This window comes from Muscardinus avellanarius (genome assembly GCF_963383645.1).
Source record: "Muscardinus avellanarius genome assembly, chromosome: 11".
Lineage (NCBI taxonomy): Eukaryota > Metazoa > Chordata > Mammalia > Rodentia > Gliridae > Muscardinus > Muscardinus avellanarius.
The window spans coordinates 46,473,788-46,489,404 of NC_137797.1; the positions used below are offsets into that span (position 1 = coordinate 46,473,788).

At 34.6% G+C, this 15,617-nt stretch overlaps 1 protein-coding gene across 7 annotated transcripts in view; it reads left to right on the forward strand.

Moving 5' to 3' along the window:
- The window catches only part of KCNC2 (potassium voltage-gated channel subfamily C member 2), a gene marked incomplete at both ends in the record, with an annotated part of 203,097 nt that overhangs the window by 177,792 nt on the left and 9,688 nt on the right, over window positions 1-15,617 (forward strand). The gene's annotated exons all lie outside the window — the stretch shown is intronic.

Genomic DNA, 15,617 nt, shown 5'->3' on the forward strand with positions numbered 1-15,617 from the left:
GTAAATCAAGAAGAGTAATAGGGAATAAACACTTAGGAATTTCATTCTTCTATCTTTATTGCTCTTGGATTATTGAAGAGCCAAGCTGAGCACAATATATATGTATATGTTTACAGGTATACATCTGAATAAAATATTATTTATAGTCATATTTTAGTATTAATTTTCTATATTTTTGTGTTAGGTGGAGTTGAAAATTCTTATAAAAAAATAAGGTGCATTGAAGCTAGATATGATGGTACACAATTGTAATTCCAGTGACTAAGGAGGCTGAAGCAGAAGCATTGCAAGTTCAAGGCCAGCCTGGGCAATTTAGAAAGACACTGTATCAAATTAAAATTTTAGAAGATATAAGGGAGGCTGGAAATTTAGCTAAGTTGTAGAAAATGTCTAAATTCAATCTTCAGTATTTAAAAAATAACAACCCCCCCAAACAAAAACGCCACATTCAGAGAAGAAACACAATATTTCGATAGAAGGCAGTAGGTTTGGGCCCTGGTCTCTAAACTTCTCTTTGATTTTCTGTAAACTGGGATAATAGATTGTACTATACAATATGTTGATAGAATTAAATGAGATGGAAATAAATTTTGGGAGCCAGATACACTCACTAAATTTCGCCTACTAATAATTAGTAGTATTAGTTTTGGAAGAAAAATATCCATCTTATTTTTTAGAGTAATCACCTTTCTCATTCAAAAACATGATCTGATGTTATTACCCAAGTATCTTCTTACATTTGCTATTATTAGTCCATTTCTTTCTATTTTAAAAATAGAATGAAAAAATGTTACAGTGATTTGTGATGACCTCTGTGAGTGAAGCTGACTTAAGTTCTTGTGAGGACAGTTGTGTGTGTGTGTGTGTGTGTGTGTGTGTGTGTGTGTGTATCTGTGTGAAATTGCCACTCACGTATCTCAGCACTAGCTAGTTTGTTTATTCTTTAAATCTGGATTTGCTCAAATTTATTTTTATATACTTTTATTGGTGCCTTGTAATTATACATCATAATGAGGCTCACAGTGACAGAAACATACATGCACAGAGTACTTGGTGCTTCAATAAAAGAAACTAAGTCTGTCCTAATTATTTTATTCAATGGACATTTTTGTCTACTTAGACTGCATGATTCAACATTTTTCATCTCTCCTCCTTGAAGGACTCTTTTTTTCTTTCCATCTCACACACTGCCATGACCCTGTCACTCATACTGACAATCTGTTCCCTTATTTGCATCCCTTTATGCTTTTCTTCATATTGCATACTTTTCTTCCTATTACACTGGGTCTGTTTCCTTCATGAGGTTTCTTAAAAATTCACTTGGGGGAGTGAATGGGTATAAATCAATGAACCCAGAATTAATTAAATCTGTACCTGCTGTGGCCATAATCTTTGCTATTACTTCTTTATTTATGTGGTGGTACTGGGGATGGAACCCAGGGGCATTCTACTTTCGAGGTATGCACCCAGCCCTATTTTTTATTCTTTATTTTAAAACAAGGTCTCACTGCGTTGCAAAGGGCCTCACTAAGTAATAGCTGAGGCTGTCCTCAAACCACCATCCTCCTGTCTCAGCCTTCCAAATGCTGGGATTACAAGCATGCACCACCATGCCCAGCTGCTATTACTTCTTAATATTTACTAAGCACCAGCTCTATTAGCATACCTATATATTAAGTACTGCTGTGTTTCAAGCTTTTGGAATAGAACAGTATTTAAAAAGTGAGGTAAGTGGTATTGCAAAGATATGAAAAAGGAACTAAAAACAAATTTCTTAGTTTTATCTCATATTTTAAGTATGTTTTTCAAAGAGCAAGTATTTTCTGAGTTGAATTTTGGGTACTATATTGTTCTTTACTAGTCATATAAAGGAAAAAGGTATATTTTAGACAGAAGGGTCTGCATATACAAAGGCATGTGACTTACAAACACTGGTATGTTAAATATAGCCGGTAAAGTCATCATTCTGATAGAGGGCTAATATCCAGAATATACAAAGAGCTCAAAAGACTTTACTCTAGCAAAACAAATAAACTAATCAAGAAATGGGCAATTGAACTGAATAGATGCTTCACAAAAGAAGAGATACAAATGGCCAATAGATACATGAAAAAATGTTCAACATCATTAGCCATCAGGGAAATGCAAATCTAAACTATACTGAGATTCCATCTAACCCTAATCAGAGTGGTAAGCATAAAGAAATCAAATAACAACAAATGCTGGGGAGGATGTGGGGGAAGAGGAACTCTTTTACACTGTTGGTGGGAGTGCAAACTAGTTCAGCCACTTTGGAGGTCAGTGTGGAGATTCCTTAGAAAACTGAGAATAGATCTACCATATGATCCAGCTCTACCACTCCTGGGTATCTTTCCAAAGGGGTTGAAATTAGAACTACTGGAACATATGCATACCTATGTTCATAGCAGCACAATTTGCAATAGCCAAAATATGGAACCAGTCTAGGTCTCCACCAACAGATGGATGGTTTGAAAAATTATGGGAAATACACACAATAGAGTTCTACTCAGCTGTAAAGAAGAACAAAATCATGCCATTCGCAAGAAGATGGAAAGACCTGGAGAACATTATGTTAAGTGAGATCATCCAAGCACAGAAAGAGAAGGTACATCTGTTTTCTCTAATATGCCCAAACTAGGGAGAATTAGGATTATCAGAGGGACTATAGATAATGGAGGGGAAACCTCAGCAAAGTTAGAATGGAAGGATAGAAGAGGAAGAAAGCTGAGGTTGATTAATGAAGGAGCTATATCTGAAAATGTGTAAAAGTATGAATACAGCATGGTTAACCTGGACACTCATTGTTGGGAGGGGAGGAAGGGGGAGTGGGGGGAGAGAGGAAACTGAGCACAGTCTGAATGCATGCAATTTTCAATATGTTCTACATAAAAATAAAATATAAAAATATATAAAAATTAAATAAATATAGCTGGTAACATTAACAGTAGAATGGATAAGAAAGTTTCTTAAATCATATATTAAGACTATTATATGTATTTCAGTAATTGGGAGCTGTCAAACTTTCATAAGAATGTGACTAACAATTGTATTTGTTTCCTTAAAGAAGTGCTTATTCTTAGTAATACAGGAAGAAGTTAAATAAAGGCAAAGTAAAGCCATTGCCACTGGCACTTGGAAGAAGGGAGGATAATACTAGAGATATTTCGAGTCTGATAACTTATAGGATTAATTGATTTAACAGAAGGCAATATTAGGGAATAAAAAATAAGTTGTGGTACTTGTTTGGTTAATTGACAACTTATTTGAACAACAGAAATATATCATGGAATAAAAAGGGCATATTTGAATACTATATTAGACAAGTAAAATTTGGAGTACCTTTGAGTTTTACATAATAAAATGCTGGTAATTTAGTTGAGACTGAAAAGCCTTATGATTATAAATCACATACAAAGGGTAGAAGCTGGAGATTGATAGTTGGGTTATTGCTGGTGCACTGACAGGAATTGGATTCATGAAATAGATAAGATAAACATATCTTAATATCTAAGTAGTGGGTTAGATATTTCTGTTTATATCAGATTTCTGTGAATACTAATAATTGTTTATACTAAAGCTAACGTCGTGTTATTTTAAATATTAAGAGAGCAAAAACATGGTTTGTTTACTGACTTTATAATCTAGTAAGAAAACTAACTCTGTTGAAGACCACCTTGGAGGCGTTCTAATCTTGTACATAGAATCGGGAGTTAGTACTATTAATTATATATAAAAAGTGCCAGAAGATATCTATTTTTCTGGGCTAGGAAATTATCCAGAGATGTGTACTAATACATATTCAATGAAAAAATAGCTTTTATGAAAAGAAAACTAACTATAGAAGAGAATGAATAAAATGAGCACAGTTGCTTTGTTTTACATTTTCTAAATCTTTTTTATGCCTGGTTTAGTAGAAGATGGGCAGAGTGTTTTACATTCTTCTGCATGCAGTCTGTTGAGATACCACATGTCACGTAGCCTTGAGAAAATGCCACTGTCAACTAGTGAGGCCATGAGAGGGAAAAGGAAAATATATTTTAGTGTTACTACAAAACTGGTCTTGACTTTATGGACTCCAGAAAAAGTCTCAGGACCATTATGAGTCCCCTCGACTGCAATTAGATTATCGTTAATATAGTTAAATTGCCAAGACAGACAACACTAAGACCTATCATTTGCACTTCTAAGAACATAGCCAATCAATCTCCTTTAAATTTTAAATGATTTTTTTTCTGTTCCTTGTAACCAAGTTATAGTTTACACATGGTCTTTTATGTGGAATATGGCAAATTTACCTCTGACCTCATGGGAAGAATTTACAATTGTTTGCAAAAGTGGCCAAGGCTTTCAGGCAGAGGAGTAAGTAAGACTCTAGTGTCTGGTACCCACATATGTAAAGTGGGATGTCTGGTGGAGGGAAGTAAAATTGAATGGAGTGATTCTGACCTATGTTGATTAAAATTGGAAAGATAAGAGAGAGAGTGGATTGGGATACAGAAAAAAAACACACACCAAGTTCTGTGTGTCTGCATGAATGTTTTGCTTTGAATCTCATTATAATATATTATTACAGTGCACCAATAAACATATATTAAAAATGAGGGATTTTGAATTTCTTCTTTCAAGAAGTGTGTATTTAATTCATGTGCCCATTTTCTGATTGGGTTATTTATTTTCTTAGTTCTGAGTTTCTTGAGTTCTCTGTATATTCTAGATATTAGTCCTCTATCGGAAGAGAAGAAATTCAAATTGCCAATAAATGCATGAAAAAATGCCCAACATCATTGGCAATCAGAGAGATGCAAATCAAAACTACCCTGAGATTTTACCTAACTCCAACTAGAATGGCAATCACTCAAAACACAAACAACAACAAATGCTGGTGAGGATGTGGAGAAGTGGGAACTCTAAAACATTGTTGGTGGGACTGCAAATTAGTGCAGCCACTTTGGAAAACAGTATGAGGATCCTCAGAAAAATGGGAATGAACTTACTATTTGACCCAGCAATACCACTTTTGGGTATCTACCCGAAAGAAAGGAAACCAAACTACCAAACTAATTCATGTGTATCTATGTTCATAGCTGCACAATTCACCATAGCCAAACTACAGAACCAGCTAAGATGTCCATCAACAGATGAGTGAATTACAAAACTATGGGGTATGTACACAATGGAATTTTATTCAGCCATAAAGAAAAACACAATTACAGCATTTACAGGGAAATGGATGGAACTGGAGAACATTATGCTAAGTGAGATTAGTCAGTCACAAAAAATAAGAAATCAGATGCTTTCCCTAATATGTGAAAACTAGGGAGAAAATGGGTCATAGGAGGAACTCTAGGCGGAAAAGGAGATACCATAGAGGAGCAAATTAGGCGACCTAAATGAGGGGATGGAGGGGGGGAAGAGGAAAAGTCTCTAAAGCACACGATGTACTTAAACAGACATATCAATCACTAAGCCAAGCATGGGAAGGCGGGTTACGGAGGGATCAGGTAAGGACTAATTGGGTGAAAAAAAAAATGAGGCAAATGTTCTTTAAGTAAAAATATCATCCCAGATTTATAAATGTGTGGCTCGTTTAAAGCTGTGATTGAGTCTAGTTGGGAAGGACTCAGCTACCAGGGCAAAATATTATATTTTTAGAAAGGATTACTTAACAAGGAGACAGGACAAAGAAAAGCAATAATGTTTGAAACTAAAGCTTTAGACACTGGTTTACAGGGATGTGGACTCACAGTGTTAGTACTGTAGGTCGAAAAGGTCTTTGGGACTGTGTGGGGTATGTTTATACCACAGTGCCAGAACTTTATAAACTATTTAACTTATCAGAGTTAGACCATCTCTTTGGCAGGTGTTTTGAAATTAGTTACCTCACTTTACCTTTAACTTCACCCTCCCTTCACCTCCCTGACCTACAATTAATTAAAAATGAGCATTCTTGAACAACTCATTTTGCAAAATGATTGTTGGCTTCAAAAAAGATATACTAGGACTCGAGGTATATTGGATTTAATACTGTGATCTTCTAACACTAGATAGTAGAGTAGATTATATTCTCTAGGTATACTGAATCATTTTTAAAAATATTTTAATAATTGCAATTGAATTACAATTCTGGCTTATGTCAGTCATTAAAGTACTGTAGTTTTATGATACTATGAGAGATGTGGAATCTATTTTCAGTCTAATGAAATAATTATAAAAATTATTTTCATGAGATATGTTAGTTACAAAAACACTTTAAATTTTATTATGGAACTTTAAGAAGCAAAATTATCCTATGTATTTATAATTGGTGACTTTTAATTCTAATATCCTAACTTTGCATGCTATAATTCATTGTGATAATATAACTAATACACATACATGTTTGTATGTAAATACTTGAAGCTTAATCTTGTGCATCATTTTCTGAACATGATTATTATGTATGTTAACTCCATTGAAGAATAGTTCATTTTCTTCCATCTAGTTCATTGCCATAAACACACACAAAAAATCTATGAATATATTTTCAAATGGTAAAACCTGGTTGAAGAAAACTTGATTTTACCCACCCCAGGAGAAGCTCAAGTCATTGTCAACTCTGTCACTGGATTCCAATTGTCCCTGTGTGGCTAGCCCTTGGGGACAGATTTACTAATGAAAAATAGATTCTTTTCTCTCTAGAGGCTATGGTTCTGTGAAGTAAAGCACACTCCTTTTAATTATGGCAAAGCTACTGAATGAGACTTGAATATACACACAGTTAAGAGCATGTTCTAAATTCAAGGTCTTTAGAAAAGAAGAAAAATGAAAAACTTCTAATGTATTTCTGTGGACAAATAAAATCAGTTTAATGGTCACTGAGAATGAATCAGATTTGCTCCTCTCTTGGTTATTATTTTCTTTGAATTTTGTTTTTAAATGAAACCTATAACACATGATTAAAATTGTTACAGAAAATTCCAACTTTACAGACAGGATTGTCATTAGCAACACCCCCAACCAATGCCATTCTTATACCCAGATATAATCATTGCTATGAATACAGAGGTTATGTTCATTTATTTTCTTAATTGTACACAGAGAAAAAATGGATAAGAACTCCGTGTATCGTTGTGTCATAGTTGTTTTTTTAATGTGATTCATTGAAAATTATTCCATATCAATACATATTGAGTTACTTCTTTGTAATATTGCATCATGATAATGCTGGTTCATGAATCTTCACACTTTCTAAAGTAGAAATAATGTTTCATTGTGTATCCTCTTTTATTTTATTTTATTTTTTTTTTTTGCAGTACTAGGGATGTAACCAAGGGGCATTCGACCTTCGAGCTACACCCCCAGGCCTACTTTTTGTTCTTTATTTTGAAACCGGTTCTCACTAGGTTGCAAAGGACCTCACTAGCTGAGGCTGTCCATGAACCACAATCCTTCTGTCTTAGCCTTCCAAATACTGGGATTACAAGTGTGTGCCACCATGCCTGGCTCTCCATGTAACTATTTTAAATTTCTAAAAGTGTAAATTTTAGGCCTGGAGGATCCATGATGAGTTTTTAAAACTTCACTATGAGAAGTTCTTGCTATTCTCATTGTCCCTTCCTTCCTTCCTTCCTTCCTTCCTTCCTTCCTTCCTTCCTTCCTCCCTCCCTCCCTCCCTCCCTCCCTCCCTCCCTCCCTCCATCCCTCCCTCCCTCCTTTTGTTCTTTCTTTCTTTCTTTCTTTCTTTCTTTCTTTCTCTCTCTCTCTCTCTCTCTCTCTCTCTCTCTTTCTTTCTTTCTTTCTTTCTTTCTTTCTTTCTTTCTTTCTTTCTTTCTTTCTTTTTATTCTTTTTTGGTGGTACTGGGGTTCCTGGAAAGACTTCTACCTCTGGGATACACTCCCAGACCTATTTTTTATATTTTTATTTGGAAACAGGGTCTCTTAGGCCAGCGAGGTTGGCTTCGAACCTGCGCAATCCTGCTGTCTCCACCTCCCAAGCGTGGGGATTATAAGCGTGTGCCACCACGCCTGGCCTAGTCCTCTAATATGCCCAAACTAGGGAGCACTGGGGATACCAGAGGGACTCTAGATAATGGAAGGGAAATCTCAGCAAAGTTTGAATGGAAAGATAGGAGAGGAAGAAGGCTAAACTTGATTAATGAGGGTCTATATCTGAATATGTATAAAAGTATGAATATAGCATGGTTACCCTGGACAATCGTTGGGAGGGGGAAGGGAAAACGGGGGTGGGGGGTAAAGGGCACCAAGTACAGTTTTAATGTATACCTTTTATTTTCAATAAAAATATGTATTAAAAAAAGAAATAAAAGCAGAGACTGGGGTAAGAGCTCAATGGTAAAGCACTTTTCAGGCATATGTAAAGTCCTTAAGTTTTATTGCCAGCAAAACACGCACACAGGAAGAAGGAAGGAAGGAAGGAAGGAAGGAAGGAAGGAAGGAAGGAAGGAAGGAAGGAAGGGTATAATAGGTATGTATTGAACTCCTACCTTTTGCTTCTGGTTAGTCTCTATCCTTGACTCTGAAGATAAATGTGTAAGCCCCTTTTTTTGAGTCACTTATGGCCACATGGGCTCTATTTCAAAACTGTGTGGAAATCATTACATTAGCAATAAGCCTAGGCTATAGGAACACAAAGAAGGGGTACTTAATCAAATGGTACCTAGTTTTGAAAGTTCTTGCATTTGTAAGTTATAGCACACAGTTTCATTTATTTTATTGCTGATGGGAAAGAGAAAAATATATATTTACTTTTTCTGCTTTCTCTTTGCCTGCTATATATACACCTATAAATCTACTAGAATATTTTCATTTAGGTGGATTGGTATAGTGCCTTCCAAGTAGAAGCTGGACCCTAAGGGGTTTCTTGCAAATTGCTAATAGTGGGAAGCAAAAATGTTGGGCACTTTATTAAGATACTCATAGACACAGTGGAGAGGACTGATGGAGAAAAAGTTCTTACTCACAGGACTTATGAGCTATTTTTAATAGGATATTTCTATTCTGAAACCGACTAGATTGATGCATCAATTCTATGAATTCAATCATCACGACACACTTTGTCTCAGAGCTTTCTAACATGTTAACTATTTAACACACATAATTTTATTTTTATTTGATGCCTTTAGGAATTTGAAGTGTTATCATAGTGGAAATGTAAAAATAAATGCCAATGTGATTATTCCCCAACTCTTTCCTAATACTTAATTTGTTAATAGAATGAATGGAAACTACTATCTATTGGTAATATTTAGACTAATAGACCAATACAATAGGTTGTGGGGAATATGGCTGCTTTTGCTTCAATATTCAAACTTTATTATTTTATTTTTATTTCATTTTATTTCACATCCTTTTAATTCTCACTAAATATGGTCTATCTAAATTTCTTCTATTTATTCTTTAATTCTTCTATCCTATTCATTTATATAATCATATTAAATAATGTTAACTGTACCAGGAGGAGGGATAAAAAAAGAAAAAAAAACATAATTCAGTTCTTAAAGATTTATCACCTCAATGAAGAAGAAAGACAAGATTTCCTTTTCTCCATTTCTTTCCTGATATTTTTCTTAATGTTGTTCAATATAACCTCATATTTACCCATTGTAGCTTATTTAGTGAGACAGAAACAAAATAAGACATTTTCTATATCCAAAGTGCTTACAATTTAGATAAAGTACAGAGAGTTCTTGCTAATGCAGTCCAAGTGTTTGCCTCTGGCTAACCCCAGGTCTTCAAAACTCCTAGGGTCACCCATTTACTTGATACTCAAACCAAATTGCTAATAAATTGAGTTACTATTCATTCCATGAACAATTTCGTACTCTCTCAAGATCTCCAAGGATTTTCCTAGGGACCAAATTTCTGACGACTTTTCACTATTATTACTCTTCGATGTTTTTGATCCTCTTTGGGTATTTTGCCTTCCATAGTTGACTCACCCAGTACTTTCATTACTTAAAGTATCACAGATATTGAGCTGCTTTTTTTTTTACAGTGGCCTTTTGCTGAAGGCATAAGAAAAAGCATCATCTTAAACTTCCATATTCTTCATGCCTTCTCCTAAGTTCAACTTCTGAACCTATAGAGGGATATCCTGCTTGTTTGACTTTACATTATGAGCTCTTGCTCCTTGACTTTGAGGATTTTTTCCTTCAAATTTTAATCTCTTCTCAAATTTCTTACTCTACACCTGACAAGGGCCAACTTATAAATTCCTACCAGGCTATTATGAAACACACTTTTGTTCTCTCTTACAGCCCTCTTATTTTAGACCTTTAGCTTTTACAAATAATAAAATGCTGGCTGTTTTTATTTTAATCAGAATAGTCATCTACTTTTGAGATGAATATTGTCTTTACACTGAAATGCCAAAGCTTATTTTATTTTAATACTCTTCATTTTCCTATTATGGTAATATCACACTCCAATAGGTTTACAAAGTACTAAGAACTAAAGATATATGGAGCTATATAATTAGCATAGAACAATGATACAAATATAAAGCATGATGTGGTCCTTTAAATAATGCTAGTAGTTGGCCGGGCGTGGTGGCGCATTCTTGTAATCCCAGCACTGGGGAGGCTGAGCCCTAGAGGATCACGGTTTGCAGACAGACAGCCTCAGCTACTTAGTGAGGACCCCTGCAACTCAGTGAGACCTGGTTTCAAAATAAAAAATAAAAAATAGGGCAGGAGGTGTAGCTCGGAGGTCACATGGCTCTGGGTTCCATCTCCAGACCCACACACACACACAAAAAAAAAATAATAATAATAATGCTAGTAAAAATATTGATAAATACAAGAATCAAATGGCGAGCCGGGCTTGGTGGTGCACGCTTATGGTCCCAGCCTTTGGGAGTCTGAGACAGAAGGACTGCGGTTCATGAACAGCCTCAGCAACTTAGTGAGGCTTTTGCAACTCAGGAAGATCCTGTTTTAAAATAAAAAATAAAATGTAGGGCTGGGAGTGTCATTCAGAGGTAGAATGCCCCTGGGTTCCATCCCCAGTACAGAAAAAAAAAAATCAAATGACTTACTAAACGAGACTGACAACTTTGTGTTCCAAAATGTTGTTTCTCAGAATTATGCCTATTTGTAGGCTTTTTTAGGATGATTTGTGAATACTCAGAAGTATTTGCATAGAGGCCATAATTAGGTCAAAATACACTGAAACAAACATATACACAAAACATCCCATTACTAAGGAGGCAGTGAGCTGTAATTAAGAAGGCTCTAGAAAGCATCTCTTAAAAGGCTACATATGCTTAAAATTTAAAACTTGCTCCTGTTCATTTGAAACTTATATTAGCAATATATTTGAAAAGTTGTATTTCAAACTTCAGTATGAACAGCAATTATCTAAAAAGCTTGTTAAAGCAGATTCCCTCTGTCCACAGGAAACAGTCTTATCTTTCGGAGGATAAGGGATTCACGTTGGTGTACACTTTCTAGGAATAGTCTAATGTGAGTGATCTTTATACTACCCTCCTTTCCTAAGGTGGGTAATTATTATTGGGGCATCAAAGTATAAGGTTCAAAGTTATAGAAGCACACAGGCACCAGCACTTGGTGTGTTTTCCTCCAGAGCGCACTCCATTCCGCTCTCCCTCCCCATGCGTGTTAGTGAGATTCACAGTGATACCTTCCTAAACATATGTAGCATTATTTTAACTGCTTCCTTCACCTGTTCTCCTTTATTATCTTCCCCAACCCACTCCAGCTCTTCTGCTGGTTTCTCCTTACTTAGCTAAAGTCCCTTTTGTTTTTCTATTTTCTTTCTAGGCTCCACATATATAAGAAACCATTAGACCCCTGGCTTTCTGACACTGAATGGTCTCCTTTAGCATAATAATCTCTAGTTTCACCCATTTTCCTGCAAATGACATAATTTTTTCCTTATTTATGGTGGAGTAAAATCCATTGTGAAATAAATACTTCATTTTCATTTTTCATTCATCTGTTAGTGACACCTAAGTTTGTTCCATAATTTGTCTATTATAAATTGTGCTGCTATATACATGAATGTGCATGTATCAGTATGATATACTGATTTTAATTCATTTAGAAAGATATTGAGGAGTGATATATCTGGGTCATATGGTGGTTCCATTTCTAGTCTTTTGAGGAACTCCCATACTGATCTCATAGGAGTTTTACTAATTTACAATCCCACCAACAGTGTCTAAGAGTTTCTATTATGCTACATTCTCTCTAGCATTTCTAAGTGTTTATTTCTGGGTGATTAACATTCTAACTGGAATTAAATGGAATTGCAGTGTAGTTTTGATTTAAATTTTCCTGATTGTCACTGATGTTGAACATTATTTTATGCATTTATTAGCCATTTGTATTTTTTCTTTTGAGAAGTTTTTATTAAGTTTGTCTTTGTTATTGGGCTATTTTTTAGTATTAAGTTTGTAAAGTTCTTTGTGTATTCTAGTTATTAGTCCTCTATCAGAGGAGTAGCAGGCAATGACTTTTTCTCATTCTGTTTGTGCTCTCTTTAAACTCTTGATTGTTTCCTTTGCTACACAAAAGCTTTTTAATATGATGCCATCCCATTTATTGATTCTTGTTTTTTTCCTAAACTTTGGGTTTCTTATTGGAGAATTCTCCATTAGTGCCTATCCTGTTTTCTAATAATAATATAGCTTCTGATTTAACTTCTAGATCTTTGATTAGTATAGGTAATTTAAACTATTTACAAGGATAATATGATTAAGGATGTTTATATTCCAACCACAAATTGTGGTATCTCAAGAGTCTGTCGAAATTTTCTTGACAATCTAATAACCCCTTTAATGAACATAAACATCAGTGTCCAAAAATTCATACTGAAGTAATTATATTTGAAAAGTATATAATCTATACATATATAATGATTTATAACACAGGCATACTGCTTTATATTAAAAACCATCATAATATGCAACTTCTATTTTCACTTTTTTATCACACATGATGCTATACAATAGTTTAAGAAAAGTCAATTCTAAGCCGGGCGTGGTGGCGCACGCTTGTAATCCCCGCACTTGGGAGGCAGAGACAGGAGGATCGCGCAGGTTCGAAGCCAGCCGCGCGTGCTGGCTTAGGAGACCCTGTTTCCAAATAAAAATGTAAAAATAGGTCTGGGAGTGTAGCCCGGAGGTAGAAGGTCTTCCAGGAACCCCAGTACCACCAAAAAAAAAAAAAAAAGAAAAGTCAATTCTATATGACAATAAACCCAAAATAACATCACCAGTAATTAAACTTCTATCATGTCACCTTATATTCTCATCAAATACCCAGGTAACATTTCTGATTGATTAAAATCTTTTAAGGAAAATGGATTAACCTTTTAAAAGTAGTATCAGTGCTAGATTGAAGTTTATACATCACAAAGTTCATCAAAGCAGATGTAAAACACCTGCAGCTCTTGTAGTATTACGGCCAAGGATCAATTCAGAAAGTAAGAACAAAAGGTCTTTAAGCATTTCTACTGTATCATACAGAAATCTCCCATTTTCATTCAGTCGACTTCTATTCATCTCTCACATGTCATTCTACAAAGATTTTTTATACTTTTATTGGTGTATTATAATCTTACATCATAATGTAGTTCATAAGTACAGCGGCATACATGCACACAGAACTGAGGTTCCAGTGACTCCTCAGTCTAAATGCAGTCTATGTTTTAATCCTTTCAAAGTATTCTTATATTTTTCCTTCATGGAATTTATCACAATCACACATGTATAATTTCTGTGTGATTAATGGATTTCATATATGCATCTGTAGTACAATGTGTGTTCCTGGAAGCAGGGAGTGTAACTCTTGTTAAATTAAGAACCTAACTTATAGTCTGGCATAAAGAGGTATCTGGAACACATTTGTTGAACAAATAAATGAATGGTAGAAATTTAGCCAATTAGAAAAAGTCCCAGCATTTTATATTTAGAAGAAACAGTGTATACTATAAAATTGTTTTGTTGTATGGATGTGGGCGAGCACACTAGGGCTGATTTTCAAACAGTAAATTGTTAGGAAGTCTCAATTCTACCACATGAAATGTAGGTGGAGTTTGAGTCTGCAAAGTTAGCTGAAAAAAGAAAAAAAACAATGAGGAACATTAGAAACATAAATAGAATTGTAATTTGATTGTGTTATGGTAATTGCTCATAGATAGACTTTGTACACTAAAACATCTGCTGTTTAGCCTGACATGCTGGAGACTAAAGTGGAGATTGTGAGGAGGGTGGTTTGGAAAAGTCAGTAGATACATATTAGAAGAACTAGCAACAAAATATTTGGGGCAGAATCAGAAACAAATATGATTTCCAGGTCTATAGATATTAGAATAATAAGTAATTAGGAGACAAGGACAATCTATTTTCCCTAAAAATGCCATATTTTTAGTGTATCTAAGTCTTTATAATTTAGTGTATCTAAATTATGAAAAGAATTATATATTTATTTGTACAAAGGAAAAACTGAGAAAAACAATTACTATATCATAACATGCCTAAAAACTTATAGCTGGATCATAGTGCCCCAAATAAGGGTAATTGGAAGGTATTCAGTGAAAAGGAATGGAAAGCCAGGAAAGGAGAGCTGTGCAATCCTATATGACATACACTCACTGGTATACTATGTAGTAGCAATTTCATAATTCAAAGTGGTTCTTTAAGGCAGATAGTCACAGTTTTGATTGACTACTTAGTCCCTATGTATACCCTCACATATCAGGTGGATTGAACTCAACCAGCTAAAGAGAAAGCTGTTTCGAATCTTTTGTTGAAACATGGCTCAGCCTTTTCTCAGTGCCATACTTGAAGAGAAGATGTCATCTCCGAGTTTGGGGTATACTCTAATTCTCAATAAGGACGTCCCTCCACTTGACTGACAGTTTCCTTCTCCTGAGTGATAAATTGTTTTGAACAATTAATGAATGTCATGTTTATTTAACATGCTAAATCTGAGAGAATTACCATAGAGCAGTAAGAATCTGCCAAGTATTTTTGAAAGCCTCTAGCAACAGAAACAACAGCACACACATTTAAACAACTGAATTTCAAATTATCCAATCTTGAATATTATGAAGTATGTGATGCTAGAATAAATAAATGATTCACAATGTATTTGTATTCTACATTTGAGAATTTGTTAAGTTAAAGGAATAGAATCTGCAGTTAAACTTGGCATACTAGTGCCTCAAGTCTAGTATTTTTTATCTTAAGAAAAATGACATAAACTCTACAGGCCTGATGTTTCTGAACTATAAAATGAGATAATAGTAGTGTTGTTAAATGGGTTAATAAGAATGAATATGAAAGTTGGTTTTAGTAGTGCCTGGTACTATACAGAGCTATGTAAGTAGGAACTCTTGTTAATAATTTAGACTACTAGGTGCATAGATTGATATATTATTGACCAAAAATGAGGAAATAAATTGAATTAAATAAAACTACAATTGTGCAATATATTATGCTAATACTTAAAGGTTCATTTTTAATAGGGGGAGAAGAGTGTCTCTTAATTTATTCCTTAACTCAGTTTCTATCCTTTCAGTTTTGTTGTCTTACTTTTTCTCCCTAGATTTGCTATATAAGAGTCTACTTC